This window comes from Neolamprologus multifasciatus, chromosome 15 (assembly GCF_963576455.1).
Source record: "Neolamprologus multifasciatus chromosome 15, fNeoMul1.2, whole genome shotgun sequence".
Taxonomy (NCBI): Eukaryota; Metazoa; Chordata; class Actinopteri; order Cichliformes; family Cichlidae; genus Neolamprologus; species Neolamprologus multifasciatus.
Genome location: NC_140453.1, coordinates 22,740,745 through 22,755,399, shown reverse-complemented (window position 1 = coordinate 22,755,399; position 14,655 = coordinate 22,740,745). Strand labels below are relative to the sequence as shown.

Below are 14,655 nucleotides of genomic sequence, written 5' to 3'. Positions count from 1 at the left end.
ACTGTGTGACTTATGGTGGGAGAAGCCCGGGGAAGGGTTGCGTCGCGCCGTGGAGAGGCGGTTGTAGGAGACGCTTTTTAAATTTCCCTGGCTGGTTGACGATCTCAATCCTATCGTCATGGACTTTCTGCTTTCCACCCTCCACCTCCACTCTCCTCCTCAGGCTGCTCACCGGCCCGGATAGCTGGTGGATGCTCTGCCTGACACGCCGGCCCCGACGTCTACCCGGAAACGACGTTCGCGCCGCCGGCGTTCCTCACCGCAGCCTAATCCACGGACATCTCAATAGCCGGCTGTGGTGAGTAGTACGGACAATTTTCCATTTCCCTCACCATCTGTGTTTGTGTCTGCAGTGGACGAGCCGACAGCGCAGGTAACATCACCTCGGTCAGAGGTCTCCACACCACTCGCTGCTTCACCATCTGCAGCTGCACCGCCATCGTCTCATCTGCCTGCAGCCACCATTCTGCCATCTTTTTCACCGGCTGCTACGTCGCCACCCGGACCTGCCCTGCCCGAGCAGGAGCCCGGCGAGCCGGAGGAGCCAGCGCCGGAGCTAGCTGAGGAGCCCGGCGAGCCGGAGGAGCCAGCGCCGGAGCTAGCTGAGGAGCCCGGCGAGCCGGAGGAGCCAGCGCCGGAGCTAGCTGAGGAGCCCGGCGAGCCGGAGGAGCCAGCGCCGGAGCTCAGCGAGCAGGAGCTGGAGCTCGGCGAGCGGGAGGAGCCCGCGCCGCAACCGGTAGAGCTCAGCGAGCAGGAGCTGGAGCTCGGCGAGCGGGAAGAGCCTGTGCTGCCAGCGGAAGACTTCAGCGAGCCGGAGGGACGCCATCCTCGCCGCCCACGTCTAGCGCGCCCTCCACGCCATCCACGTCCAGTGCGTCCACTAGTGATGTGCGGATCGATACTGAAATATCGATTCCTCCGATACCAGTCATTTATGTTCTAGAATCGATTCTCATATTAAAATATCAATATTTTAGTAATGTAGGGTAAATTTGTAGTTTATCATTAACAGGAACAGAGTGGAAAGAAACTATATCATTTGGATTGTCTACATTGGAAGGAACTACTTCCTCTTCCGCCTTTAATGGTCATGTGCGAAATACGGCTGTACAAATGTGTAGCAGCCCCTTGGCGTGCAGACTCACAACAATGGCTGGGCATAAATGGAATAATGTGCGGACTTATTTTACCTCCACAAACAGCCAAGATGCGGTTTGTGATACATGTGGCAAGAAAGTGAGGTGTTGTGGCGACACCATTTACCTCGTCAAACACCTCAGAGTAAATCATATCACAGAATTTGACAAGCGTATGTGGAGGCAAACTAAAGACGAGGAGGGGGACAGGTGCTGCTAGGGCGAGACAGACGTCTCTGGAGGAGTCCTTTAGTGCTGCAGGCAGGCAACATGCTCAAATGGTACACAACTTCAGTTTTCTATATGATAATTCTGCATTATTAAGTGATAAGAACAAGTAATCTGACGTCCTGTAATCACTATGAAGCTATAATTTGAGGTACAAAAAAAGTTTTTGTACAAAGTATCGGTATCGGATCAGTATCGCCGATACCACCCTGAATTATACTTGGTATCGGATCGGAAAGCAAATCAGTGGTATCGCACATCACTAGCGTCCACGTCAGCGACCAGCGCGTCATAGGCCATGTGCCACACCTTGCTGTTGCTCACCGGAGCAGCGCCGTTTCCGTCGGACCCGTGGCAGGCCGCCGGAGGAGCAGCGCCGCTGCCACCGGACCCGTGGCAGGCCACCAGAACCGTTTCGCCGCCGCCACTGGACCCGTGGCAGGCCGCCGGAGCTGCTGCGTTTCCATCAAGGGGTTAGGTAGGCCACCTGAACTGTTTTGCCGCCACTGCCTAACCCACAGCAGGTCCCGCTTGTTTTGCCGTCCTGCGGGTCGGCCGCCAGAACTGTTTGCTGCCACCGGACCGGGGGATTGGACTGTTGAACTGTGTTTTTCTTTTGTTGCTTTGTGGTGGCTGTTTGGCGGAGAGGTTTTGGGGCCCTCCGTCCTGGACCCCCCCACCGCCCGCCCTGGGTTGGTTGAACTGTGGTTTTTGGTGTTTTTGTTTTCGGGTCGTCGGGAGTCGACCCTTAGAGGGGGGGTACTGTCATGGACCCGGTTCCGGGGACTCGGGGTCCGTGAACAGTGTGGATTATTATTATTATTATTATTATTATTATTGGGTGTATGTTTGCTGCACAGATTAACTTTGTGGCAACAGTTTGGGAAAGGCCCTTTCCTGTTTCAGCATTACAATGGCTCCAGACATGAAGCCAGGTTCAAGAGGAAATGGTTTTCAAGTTTGGTGTGAAAACACTTGGCTGACATCAAGGCCATAAAACACTTTTGGGATGAACTGGAATGCGTGTTGTCAACCAGGTCTTTCCTCCGGCAGCAGCGTTGTACTGAACCAGATTAAATCCCCAACTGAGGTGGGGAGAAGTTTATCCCAGGAGACCAACACCACACCTACCGCCAATTTAGAAACACCAGTTAACCTAACAAGCATGTCTTTGGACTGTAACAGGAAACTGGAGCACCCAGGGAGGCACATGCAAACTCCAAACAGAAATTTCTCAGTCATGTAGAAGGACAATTAATCTTCAGAAACAGTGGCCCCACATGAAACACAAGCCCCAATCTCCTTGATGAAAGTTCAGTGTTGCAGGGAATTATTACTTTCTGGCCGTTTCACCCTCAAAACACTCGGCAGCCTTGCTTTGGTATAGGATCATAACCAAAATATAACTAGTTGGCAACCAACTGAGTCAAGTCTCCAATTCCAAAGAGAGACAATACAGACCAGACTCATCGGCACAGACTGACTCAGTCTGACTCCATCGTGTTAACAGTTCTTCTGCATTTAGAAACTAGACAGCAGTTATTTTCAAAAACTCTTGCCCACAAGACTGACTGCAGTCCATCTGAGTTACACAAGGCACCCTGTGCAACTGCCTTGAGATCCATATGCAATCCAAAGATTCAAGGGAATCAGCAACGACTGATTTTTTCCTAGTTCTAAGGAGGTTTCTGTCCTATATTTCTTAATATCACTGAGCAAAGAGAGCAAAGGGTCTGCGCACTAATAAATTAATAAAAATGAGAAACAAGTCATTAAATATACTAAGGTGTCGTTTACCATAATTGGCAAGCCTGCCCAGTGAGTGCGTGGGAAACAAAAGTGCATTTGTGTTATTTCAGCAGTTACTGACAATTGACACAACACACTGTTCAGGTTTGAGGACGTCTCACATTTTCAGTTGTTTTTAAAGGTGAGAAAGTTATAAGACACTCTCGGCGCACGAATATCAGCGTAGAATTGAAATGGGTGTCAGCTAAAAACACACAGCAGCAATGCTTCTGTAATATCTTCAGAACAGCAGAGGTTACATGCTGATCCTGTGGTTTGTAATCATAAATTCCTAAAAACACATCTTCAGTAGCTGAAGTCTCTGCTGCCATCTTGGAGGATTGGGAACATTTGACACTGCCATATCAAACCCCACAATGAATCCAGCAATAAGCAAATAAAAACACACGACATCCTGTCTTAGAGCTTCAGATCACTCATGTCATCTGTTTGTCATCTTGATTTTCGCTTTTCTTTTGTCACTTTTTTCTTTGGATGTGATGTTTTTCCATTGTTTTATTTTTTTTTCAAGCCCACTGGGGTTTCTGTTTAGTCTCACCTGCTGAGATTGGATTTTTTTTTTTCATCCCCAGATATTTTCTGAAGTGTTTTTATCTTTTGTATGGATATGCAAATACCTCACCCTAAACCTACAGTAGCAGCTGTCTCTGTGTTTTCACTGTGATAATATCAGACTGGGCAAACAAAGCCTGGGAACGGCACACCGATACCAGCTAGAGTGTTTAACGAAGTTTGTTCTTACAGATTTGCATTAACTTTTGATGAAAAACACAGGTTAGATTAAGCTGTAAAAGTAAATATCAATGCATAGTTCAATTATTATGATTTTTAAAAAACCCAGACATTTGTGGTAGATCTTTTGTAATGACCTTTAAGGGGGGAAAACCCTAAATATGGATTACACATAATCAGTTTGCAATGTTTTTCTCATTCGATTAATCATTTTTTAAATCATTTTCATCATAATTTACCATTTAAAATGTATCTGCTTACCCTAAATCTGTCAAACCTTCGTCACTTGGATTGACTACATTTCCCAAAATGCCTCTGGACATCCCCCAGAGAAAATGCCAGGGTTCAGCAGGGTTTTACCTACACTTGGACTCATCAGTGAAGTATGAAAGTGAGAGTTTCCCAGTGAGAGAAAGTGAGAATTTTTAATTGTGCAAACACTCATTGCAACGTATTCTGGTTCGGGTTTCGTTTCTGTGGGTGCAGATATTTAAATACTCCCGGTATGACTGCAGAGCGTCGGCACAAAATAGCGGCAGTAAATTCTGAGTGACTAACATCAAAAAGGGATGTATGTTGGTGTTTGAGATCACAGATTTTTAATCATTTTAAATCATATTATCATACTTGGAGATCTAAGATTAAAAGAAAAATCAATACAAGCGAGCGTCTGGGTGTTAATGAAAGCAGGAGTTTGACTGTGTCATCTTACCTGTGAAGTAAGAAATAATTCCTACTACACTCATGATATGAAAGACTTGTATTTACTATTTACTGTTCACTGACCACTTTATTAGGTACACGTTGCTAGTACTGGATTACACGCCCCCCTTGCCCCCTCTTTTCCCTTTTTTGGTAAGCTGGTGTGAACTGTAACCTCAATTTCCTGTTCTTAGCTAACAAGAGTGGCAGACAGTGTGGTCTTCTGCTGCTGTAGCCCTTCTATAGTACTTCAAGCTTCAATTTGTAATGCATTCAGAGATGCTCTTGGTTATAACAAGTGGTTATTGTGGCCTTCTTGTCTGACCTCTGACATCTACGAGGCATTTACGACTGCTGTTTACTGGAGATAGTTGTGTGGGAAAATCCCAGTAAATCTGCAGTTTAATAGCAACAAAAAGTCACTTAAATCACCTTTCTTCCTTATTCTGATGCTTAGATTGAACTTCAGCTTGCAGGTTGTCTGGACCATGTCTACATCCCTAAGTACATTGAAAAGGGAGATGGCCTCAAAAAGTAGCTGAAACTGGTTGGGATGAAGTAAAGGGCTGCAGCAAGACTCTGTATAAACAGTCCAAGAATAAGAAGAAAGAGCAGCATATAGGTCACCTTTAAATCTTTCCAAATCTCTCCAAAAACTGAGAAAATATGCCAGTAAAACTGCATATAAATGTAAGGTGATCAAATTCTGTCTGATCACAAGTCCAAAGGCATCCAGTGTACAGTTATAGAAGACATGTTGGCAGAGGTGTTGTATTTGATTTCAGGCCCTTATAGCATACAGTGTCATGACAGAAAACAGCAGCTTTTACAATGATATTCAAAATTATTCAACTATAGTTTAAGTTGTCAAATTGGCAGTGTAGAGTACAGTAAAGGAGACCAGGATGACAGTGGTGTCATCTGGGATTTCCTGATTACAAAACACTGATTTAGCTCCACTGTCTGATGCATAAATGCATGAAGTGAGACTAATTACAAGCTGCTGAGAAAGTAGGCCAGTTTGAGTAAAGGTCTCTCTTTCTCCTTCTCTCCATTTATTTCTGTAGCATCGCTATGTCCATTTGAAAAGCCGCAAACACACACACAAACACACACACAGCCCACAGCATGTTCAGCGCCTGACTTTGCGTAAAAAGAGATTAGATTTCAATATCAGCCTTTTTTCCCCTCCCTCTGCCTTTTTTGTTTAAAAACCTGCAATATAACTGGCTGATATGGACCAATGGACAATAAAGAGTTCATTGCTGATTGGCTGAGGGACAACTAATGTCCCAGCACATGACATGCTCGCACACTGTTCTCCTTTTTCCCTTCTTTCTTCACCTCCTCCAGTCCTCCACTCCTCCACGTGTATAACGAAACTAAACCACTGTGGAACAATTTATCTGGTACACCCAGTCAACCACCTCATTAGGCTTTGTGTGTGCATATGTGTGGATGTGTCTTAATAATTCACCCGTCGCTGTCAGGACCTCGGTCACCAGAGCGCTCTCAGGTTCCTTTACAGCTCTCAGGTGATCGCACACACTCACACACACACAGGGAAAAATTGTGCAATTGCATTCAAAAGCAGCACAATGCAATGAGATAAACTTTATACGAGTTCAGTGTGCCGTTCGCTGAGCGCAGTGTTAGTGTGCTGTGGGTGCATTATGTTGCAAAGCAGATTGTGCACTTCTTTGTTGGTAATAATCCACTCTGAGGTGTCTCATACAATGGTGGCACAACAACAGAGTGAGTGAGGCAAAGGACAACAATATACAGAGTGGAACAAAGTTCCTATTGTCAAATCTTTTCTCATGGAGTGAAATCCAGCAAGGTTAAATGATATAATCTGAATATCAGCGGCTATTTTTTCACTGAACTATGACATGTGGAATGTATTTTTTGGCAGTAAAATATGAAATATGAGAACGAACTACTAGATGTAACCCTATTTGGTTCTCTTTCAACTTTTCAAACTGTTTATCAGTCAAAAATACAATATCCATCCATCCATCCATCTTCATCCGCTTTATCCGAGGCCGGGTCGCGGGGGCAGCAGCCTAAGCAAAGAATACAATATTTACTCTTTATATTAGGGTCTATGGGTTCATGTGCACGTGCATGCTTTTACCAGCGAATCAGTTCCGAATGAACACCCTGCACACCAGTGAGTCCGAGCTGCAATGAAAGCTGTGTGCATCTGTATGTGTGAAGGGGTTATGTCTTCACACCATGCCATACATCTGCAGTCATTTCAAATTCTCCAGCTATGATGTGTGCACTGTGATAATTGACAGCAAATGCTAACCTAACACGTCTGCAGCGAACCGGCTGCAGCACAGTCAGCGGTGAGACAGACAAAGAGACAGGAGGAGAGGCAGAGCGCTGCAATAAGAAGTATGTGAAAAGAAAAATGGAGGTTGTCAAACAGACATTTGGAATTTAATTCTCTGAATTCTTGTGTTGAATTCCAACTATTCAAAGTAATTTAAACCTTGCTATTGTTTTTTGAGCCAAACCGGACACCATGAGTCCAAAGTTCCTGCTGCATGCATAAGACTTTCTGGACAGTGGCATCTTGCAGATAAATGTAATGTAATCAGATGCGGATTCTGGTCACAGCATGAATATATGTGCTGCCACATGACAGATAAGAAATATTTATTACATCTATGGCAAATCCAACAAGGAGACATGTTTGAAAGCCTTGAAGAAAACTGGACATTGAGTTTTTCAATTTGAATTTTGAAATAATGGTTAAGAGATCTTTTATTATTTGGCAAACTTCTCCCACTATTTAAATTTAAAGCTGTAAAGAAGCTGTTGTGTAAGATTAACAGTCTAAACGCTGTATTTTTAAGCCCAACTTTTTGAGGTGTGGAGGTTTTTCAGAGAACTGTGACTTCTGTCTGCTAAACATTTGGTTTTCAGACTTTTTGTTTTCCAGGCACAACAAGAGAAAAGCCTATGCGAATAATAAAGTAGCCCCTAGCTTATCTGATCTGGTCTTCTTTGATTGTATTGTCATTCACAGCCACTTTTGACAGCCCTTCAGTGGAATCTGGACCTATATCTTCTTATCAGACACTTCCACACATTGTTCTTCTGGTTCATATCCAGTGCTCTTTTGAAGCAGTTGAAGGGATGTTTAGTTTCACAAGTGCCTTTTGAGCTACATGCCATATGTTATCATTCAAGAGCCTCCACAATAGCTTTTGCAATACTGTCTATAGGTAATTTCTCCTTTAGGTGGTGGGTCACACTTGTGGTTAGATGTAATTTGCCCCACAAAAGAAACAAGCTGTTTACCGTGTTTGCAAAGGCTTTTGATGAGCCATACCATCACCTGGAAACTGCACAAGCAGCCTGGGTTTTTTCTGTGACAGAGGCTTTTTAGGGGAAATGAGTTAAAACAAAGGAGAGACACAGTGAATTCGCAAGTCATTCATAATGTTTTTCGTAGTTATACTTCAACAATAATGTATGGATTTCACAAAATCCCACAACACCTCACAGAACACCAGTCATCCAGGAACCACGGCATGACGAAAAGTAGCACAATCAACTGCTTCACTGAGTCTGACTCAAATTCCCACATCAGGCACTGGTGACGACAGCCGAGCGGTTGAGCCTGTTCGGTGCAGCTCTACTCCAAGCTGCTTTCACAGCTCTGAACTCTTCTGTTCATTATCCAGTGAAAGTGTCGAGCGTGCACGATGGCTGATTGTCAGCGTGTGAAGATGACATGGGTAAATCTCCAGAGAATTCACGGTGAGCGCGTGTCATTTGTCCAACCTCCCGGACCTTCTAACCAGGCACCCCACTGCTGTAGTGAAAGAGTGTCTGAAGTGGACTACTTCCTGCTGTGTGCACGTGAGAAACGGCATCTTTGATAGTAGTAATGTGCTGATTCTAACAACAAAAGGTCAGCAGTTTAGAGGCGCTTCCCAGTCACACAGCAACAAGTTCCATTTGTGTCTTTTTGCTAGTTTGTGACTTAATTGTGATTTAACATCAAACAAGCAACAAGTGAGTTGGCAAAAACTGAAGAACGGTATCGATGGCGCAGTCTGCAACTTTTCCTCTCTCTTTCATTACTTGGTGGGAACATTTGACGGCACTTAAACTACTGGTATCTTCACTTTACTTTCACTTGTCTGCTAAAATTAAAGGAGTGAAGAATAAATACATTATACAGTTTAAGTTTTCTTATCTTGTTTTTGTTAGGTGTTATTTCATTAATAAATGTATTGATTTCTTCGTTACAATTCTTTCTCTGTTTTATTCAAACTTTATGTTAAACAAGAAAAATATATATTTCCGTCCCTTTTTCTTGAAGTTAGAGACAAAGAAGATTCAATATCAGTATCAGGCCTGAGAAGGTCAGAACAATAATTTTAATGCCCTTGAATTTATACAGTGCTTTTCTAGTCTTACTGAGCACTCAAAGCACTTTAAACAATTACATTTTTATCCGTACATTCATACAGCACTTTATTCTACACACTTAAAGCACTTGATCTTATTCATCATCATCTTTGACCAACCTTGTTACAACTAAAGAAAGTTGCACTGAATTTTTTCGTTTTTGGTGACTGATTGTGAATTGCTCACAATCACGACAAACTGGTCGACCTGAAGTTGAACAAGCAACAACCTCAAACTCAAGTTGGGAGGCAACTTTCAATCTGAAGGCAATCGCGCAGGTCGCCTGGTGGAAAGCAACTTGTCGCCAAACATTCGCGGTCTGATTCAGACAGACAGTGATCACTCTTAGGCAGCTGGTTGTCACCACCATCCTTCAGCATTTGCATCACTATTTATGATATGATATATTTTATAATCTCCTTTGGGAAATTTGCTGTGGACTTAACTGCTTTCACAGGAAACATCTTAGCAAAGAGTCAATAAACATTAAAATAAAATAAAAATAAATGAATCAACAAATAAAGGAAAGTAGTCTATTTATAATCACAAACACAAACCACTCAACTTAAAGGCAACGAACACATATTGCACAGATAACTTCAAAAACTGTTATTTAAAAACTTTATTGAAGCTAAATGATTTTTTTTAAACTCTTGGGTTGGAATTCCAGGACTCTATTTTGGGATTTATGGAGGAATTTCATAGTTTCATTTTCTAATCGTTGAGGTCCTGTTATTGTCAATTTCTGTTCAATGTGTATTTCTGTGTATGTTAACACCAACAGTGAATTGCTGTATCAACACAACCAGACTGCATGTAATTGACAACTTGACCCCAGTAAATTGCAAACTGATAGCAGATAAACTCTTATTTCCATGTTAACACATTAAAATTGCGTTGAAGAAGGCAACTGACTACAAGTGGTCACATACTCAGTCCCGTTCTGCAGAGCAACCGTTTCAAAGGCAATGAGATTACAAGTTCAATGCACACAGTTGCCATAATTTTTGTTAGTGTCACCAACCACTGGTTGCCCTAGGGTGACTATAGCATAATGTACATCTCTTCAGGAAGGAACCAGAGTACCCAGAGGGAGCCCACGCAGTCACAGGGAGAATAACACTCCGAAGGCCCCAGATGGGGTTCGAACTAGCAATTTTCTTGGAGTGAGGTGACTGTGCTACCCGCTGTTATTGTAGGTTGTTACATATGTAGCTTGTTGTTACATAAGATCACACTGCTTCACCGACATAAATGACTTTCCAGACAGCTGCTGCTTAAATCTGGCATACTGATTCATGCAGGCAGCTGCCCTTGAGCTAACACCGCTGTTGCGGCCAAGCCACCATAGGCTTAAGAATGGTGTGTCCCAAATGCTAACACAGCAACTTCTAAATTAAAATGCTCCTGAAACTGTGCCAGCCCTGGCACAAGCGTGATATATGTAAAAAAAAAAAAATCTCCAAGACATTAAGCCAAGGACTGTTAGCACTTTATGAACCTTTTTAACTCCGCTGCGTGTTGCTTGTACAAGGGTAGCTTGCTGTATGTTGGGAAGACATAAGAGTTCCCACAAGGCCTAAGTAATAAATTAATTGAATGTTTAGTGCTGAAAATCTTCTCACACCTCATGCATGTTCTCCATACGCCTGTCCTCTCTGGTAACAGTGCACTTGTGTGTGTGCGTGCCTGGATGCTTGCTCCTACGCAGTAGCTACACCGCGATGGCCATCTGAGGTGGCAGTAGGACAGATGGTACGTAGGTCGGCCTTCCCCCGTGCACGCTCTCAAACATCCATCCATCACTGACACGTGCACACACAGAGTCAGCAGCTTGTTCCCTGACAGCAGAATACATACTGTAATCATCTCTTCAGCTGTAGGCTACAAATGCCACCAACACCACGAGTACATTCAGGACTCATTTCTGTGGCTGCTTTTTCCTTCTGCAGCTTTGACTGGCAGAAAAGAGGCATTCATCTGCAGTTATTCTTGCCATATTTCTCATTATTTCACAGTCTCCAAAGCTTTTTACTGTTTCTATAAATAGCATGCACATGGTGTCGCATTGTAGTCTAAAATTAGCCACCATCCCTGAACAAAAAGATAATAAAACACACAAATGCATTATTTATATAAAATTGTTATTGATTCCACTTTTGCAATTTTACTTTTACTTTTCATTAATTATGAATCTATAATTTATTTCACTTTTGTTTTATACTTTCTTTCTTTTTTTATCTTTCTTACAATTTATCATAAAATGTTACTTATTTGATAACTGCATGCTTTTGTAGAGAAGCTCTTTGTTTGAACTTTCTGTCACACATTAAACATCAAACAAATGCTCTGAGATCCAGAAAGTCATGTTGGCTGCAGCTTGGCTGCATGCTGCCCTTCAGCTGTTTCAAACCTGCACTTCAGACCTCACCCTGCCAATCATGTGCACTGCTGTGAGTGTCCTTGAGCAGGATCTTACCACCTGTTGCATGCAGTTGCGTTTGACCTCTGACCTAATGGAACCCAGCCTGCAGAGATGACCACTACGAGATGATAATGTAAATCTTCTTTGGAAATGAAAAGAGGCTGACATATTTTCCAGGAGAGTACAGAGGGAGAGGGAGAGAGGGAGTGAGAGCAGGAAGAGCGGCAGGGCCGAGCCGTTAGTCGCAGTCTCCCCGGCTGGGGCCCCTCTCTATACGGCAACACGTCATGGAACATTCCCGGAACCAGCCAGCGCACCACCCACCATCTCTCTCTCTCCCTCTCATACACAGACACATACACAGAGGAAACAAATGATGAGCATATGAGATAAAGTCACCCCCATCCGAAAAAGAAATGGCCAGTGTCCCCCTGTTCGTTTTCGGCAAGCACAGTGTAAACCAACGCTTAGGTACGGTAGCAACAATAGTCGTTTGTGACTCTCTGAGGAGTGTCACAGTGATCATACTGTAGCAGCAACAAGGAAATACCAAAGAGTTCGCGGAGGTCACAGCTTCAACTCACTTTTGAACATTCCACGCGCGATATAGAGTGATTAAAGAGGTCCCACATGAACGTCAGAGAGAACTGCAGGTAAAGGTTTATTAATCAAACCAACCTGCCGTGGGTTTGTGCTAAAAACAAATCAACCTTCGGACGCAAAAATCACACCAATCACACACCATCCGAGCTTCCACTTTCATCGCTTCCTATCCACCAACACGTACCCTCCCTCTCTTCCTCACTGTCTATCTCTTCCCCGGCCTTGCAACCAGCCTTGCCGGGCAGGCTACTGCAAATTCCTCAGGATATTACGCAACCTGGGTAATCTGCATGCAATGCAATGCGTGCCCGGGGTATTCCCCCAACATAGCCTTGCCTTTATAAGCCAAGCAAAAGCTCAAGTGCCTTGAAAAGATGCCATAAATGTCCACCATGGCGCATAAAATCCCACTGTCAGTGTGATGTGTGTGAGAATATGATCCGTAAGCTTTCGTTTTCCCTTCTCCGCTCTTACCTTCTGTCTGCGCTCCGGCTGCGCGTCTCCGTGCGAAAATGACAACAAGCAACCCGGTGACAGCAGATCCGATTCCGGGCGAGCTTCGCTCGTCGCTCCGCTACAAACAGCCAGGGGGTGGTTGTTAGAAATCCACAACAATCGAGGGGGGAGCGCTGGAAACGTCGCAGAGAAGAAGCCGACGAGGAAAAGTTGCGCGTAAAATTGGAAGGAATCCTCTGCGAGCGGATTTCTGCTGCCAGAGCTCCACTCGTCCAGTCAGACAGACAGTAAACGTGTGCGTCTGACTGTGTTGTGAGTGTGTATGTGTGCGTGTGTCAGGGTGAAATCAGGAGACACATACACAAGCACACACACACTCATACGCACACGGGGGTTATTCCAAGCGCCACTTCCCAGAATAGCAGCATAGAGGAGAGTGAGAGTGAGAGAGACGGAGCGGCAGAGAGCGAGGAGAGAGGGCGTGTGTGTGAGAGTGTGTGTGTGTGTCCGCTTGCAGGCGCGCGTCCGTGCAAATGTGTGTGCCGCTGTGACGTCGTCGGATCCCCCAACGCGCAACCAGGGCAGAGGGAGGGGAGGGGAGGAGGAGCAGTGGCCGAGGAGGAGGCTCTGTCTGCCGGCAGAGAGAGAGCAGGATTCCCCGGTCACCTCTGGAGCGACCTGTCTGTCTGACTGCCTGCCTGTCTCCGTGCCTTCTTTTTGCTTGCACATCCATAGATATATAGTAAAACGGAACACATTCAAAAGCATTATTTGCAAATTGTACTTCAAAATCTAGCACATGTCGTCGTATTAAAAAAAATCAAATATTTCTATTGTTTACAGATGACACGACCTTATTGAATTATAGATGTCCACAGATATTATTAATATTATATGTGTGTTTGTTTTATTTAATTTCTTACCTTTTCTTATGGATTTACTACACAGCTGGATGCAGGGAAAATGTCTTAATTCCCCATGGCAGAAAATTAACCCGTTCACCTCATTTCCCTCTTTCTCTAATACAGTGTGTGCATGCAGTCACTGCTGGAATATTTAGGCTCCCGCATGTGCAGTGTATTGATTTGATTAAACGGATTAATTGAGAATTATCGCTGGTAGCAGACACATATAGGCCTACCATGGGCTGTTTTTGACGCATTAAAGGGCAGGTATGGGATTAGCATGGACCAGATGTGGCCAAATGTCTCACCTGACTTGACACTTGGCTGGACCCAGAACTAAGAGCATGAATGAGGGGCTGCATGTTTTGCCACTCCTCTACTTTCATTATTATGCATGTACCTTCTGGTTGAGGAACAGGATTGAAACTTAGTTTGAAGTTTTCACCTGCAGAACATGAAGCTTGTTTTCTCATTCAATCTCTTTTCCCACTACAGAAACATTTGGAGCTGCTTGATGCTGGCTCCACCACTAAATAGAGCACTGGAGAGATAAACAGAACATCTCATTATTGCTCAGCCTTGTTTGCTTTTGGTAGCATGAGCACAAAGCCTGAAAAATTATTTTCTTTCTGCTTAATGGCACAGATGCTACTGTTTTTTGTTATTTTAGCTGTGACTGGTTAGCATGGTTTATAAAGTACATTCTTCTTCTTCTACGAGACCTAAATCATGAGTAATTGATCCCTAAATCACACACTTTAACTGAGTATTGCCTTCACCACTTCTGTGAAATTAGAGTGTTTGATTTTAAGACAGGGGACTTAAAATCTTAGTCTTTCAGAGAAAATAGTTTTTATCCAAGCAACATAATGGTTACAATTGTAAAAGCAAGCTTCCACACAGGCTTCAGTATGAAAGCTAAAGGCAGACCAGGGCATGTGATTAAACAAAATATATGCTAATGTAAAAGTAATGATATTTTTTAAACATTTATTGATGCACACATTTCTACAGGTCTCACAGAGCCTGTTCTAAAGCCACTGGTAAAGGCTATGTGAGACGTGTTAAAAAGTTAACAAGAGAAACTCTTTGGTTGTGTAGTTTACATGAAGACATTGACATTGACTGCACAGAAAATAAACTTTATATCTGACAGGTCCATTTCCTGTGCTGCTGTTCATCTTTAAAGCTCCATCATTTTGAGATTTAGCTGGCAGGAACATAT

At 43.7% G+C, this 14,655-nt stretch overlaps 1 protein-coding gene across 3 annotated transcripts in view; it reads right to left on the bottom strand.

The window, feature by feature from the left end:
- hivep2a (HIVEP zinc finger 2a) overlaps positions 1 to 13,049 on the bottom strand; it is a 140,921-nt gene extending 127,872 nt beyond the window's left edge. For all 3 annotated transcript variants that reach the window (XM_085134230.1, XM_085134229.1, XM_085134232.1), the window contains exon 1: positions 12,544 to 13,049. The gene's annotated coding sequence lies outside the window, so the exon portion shown is untranslated. The remainder of the gene's footprint in view (positions 1 to 12,543) is intronic.
- Positions 13,050 to 14,655: the final 1,606 nt, after the last annotated feature.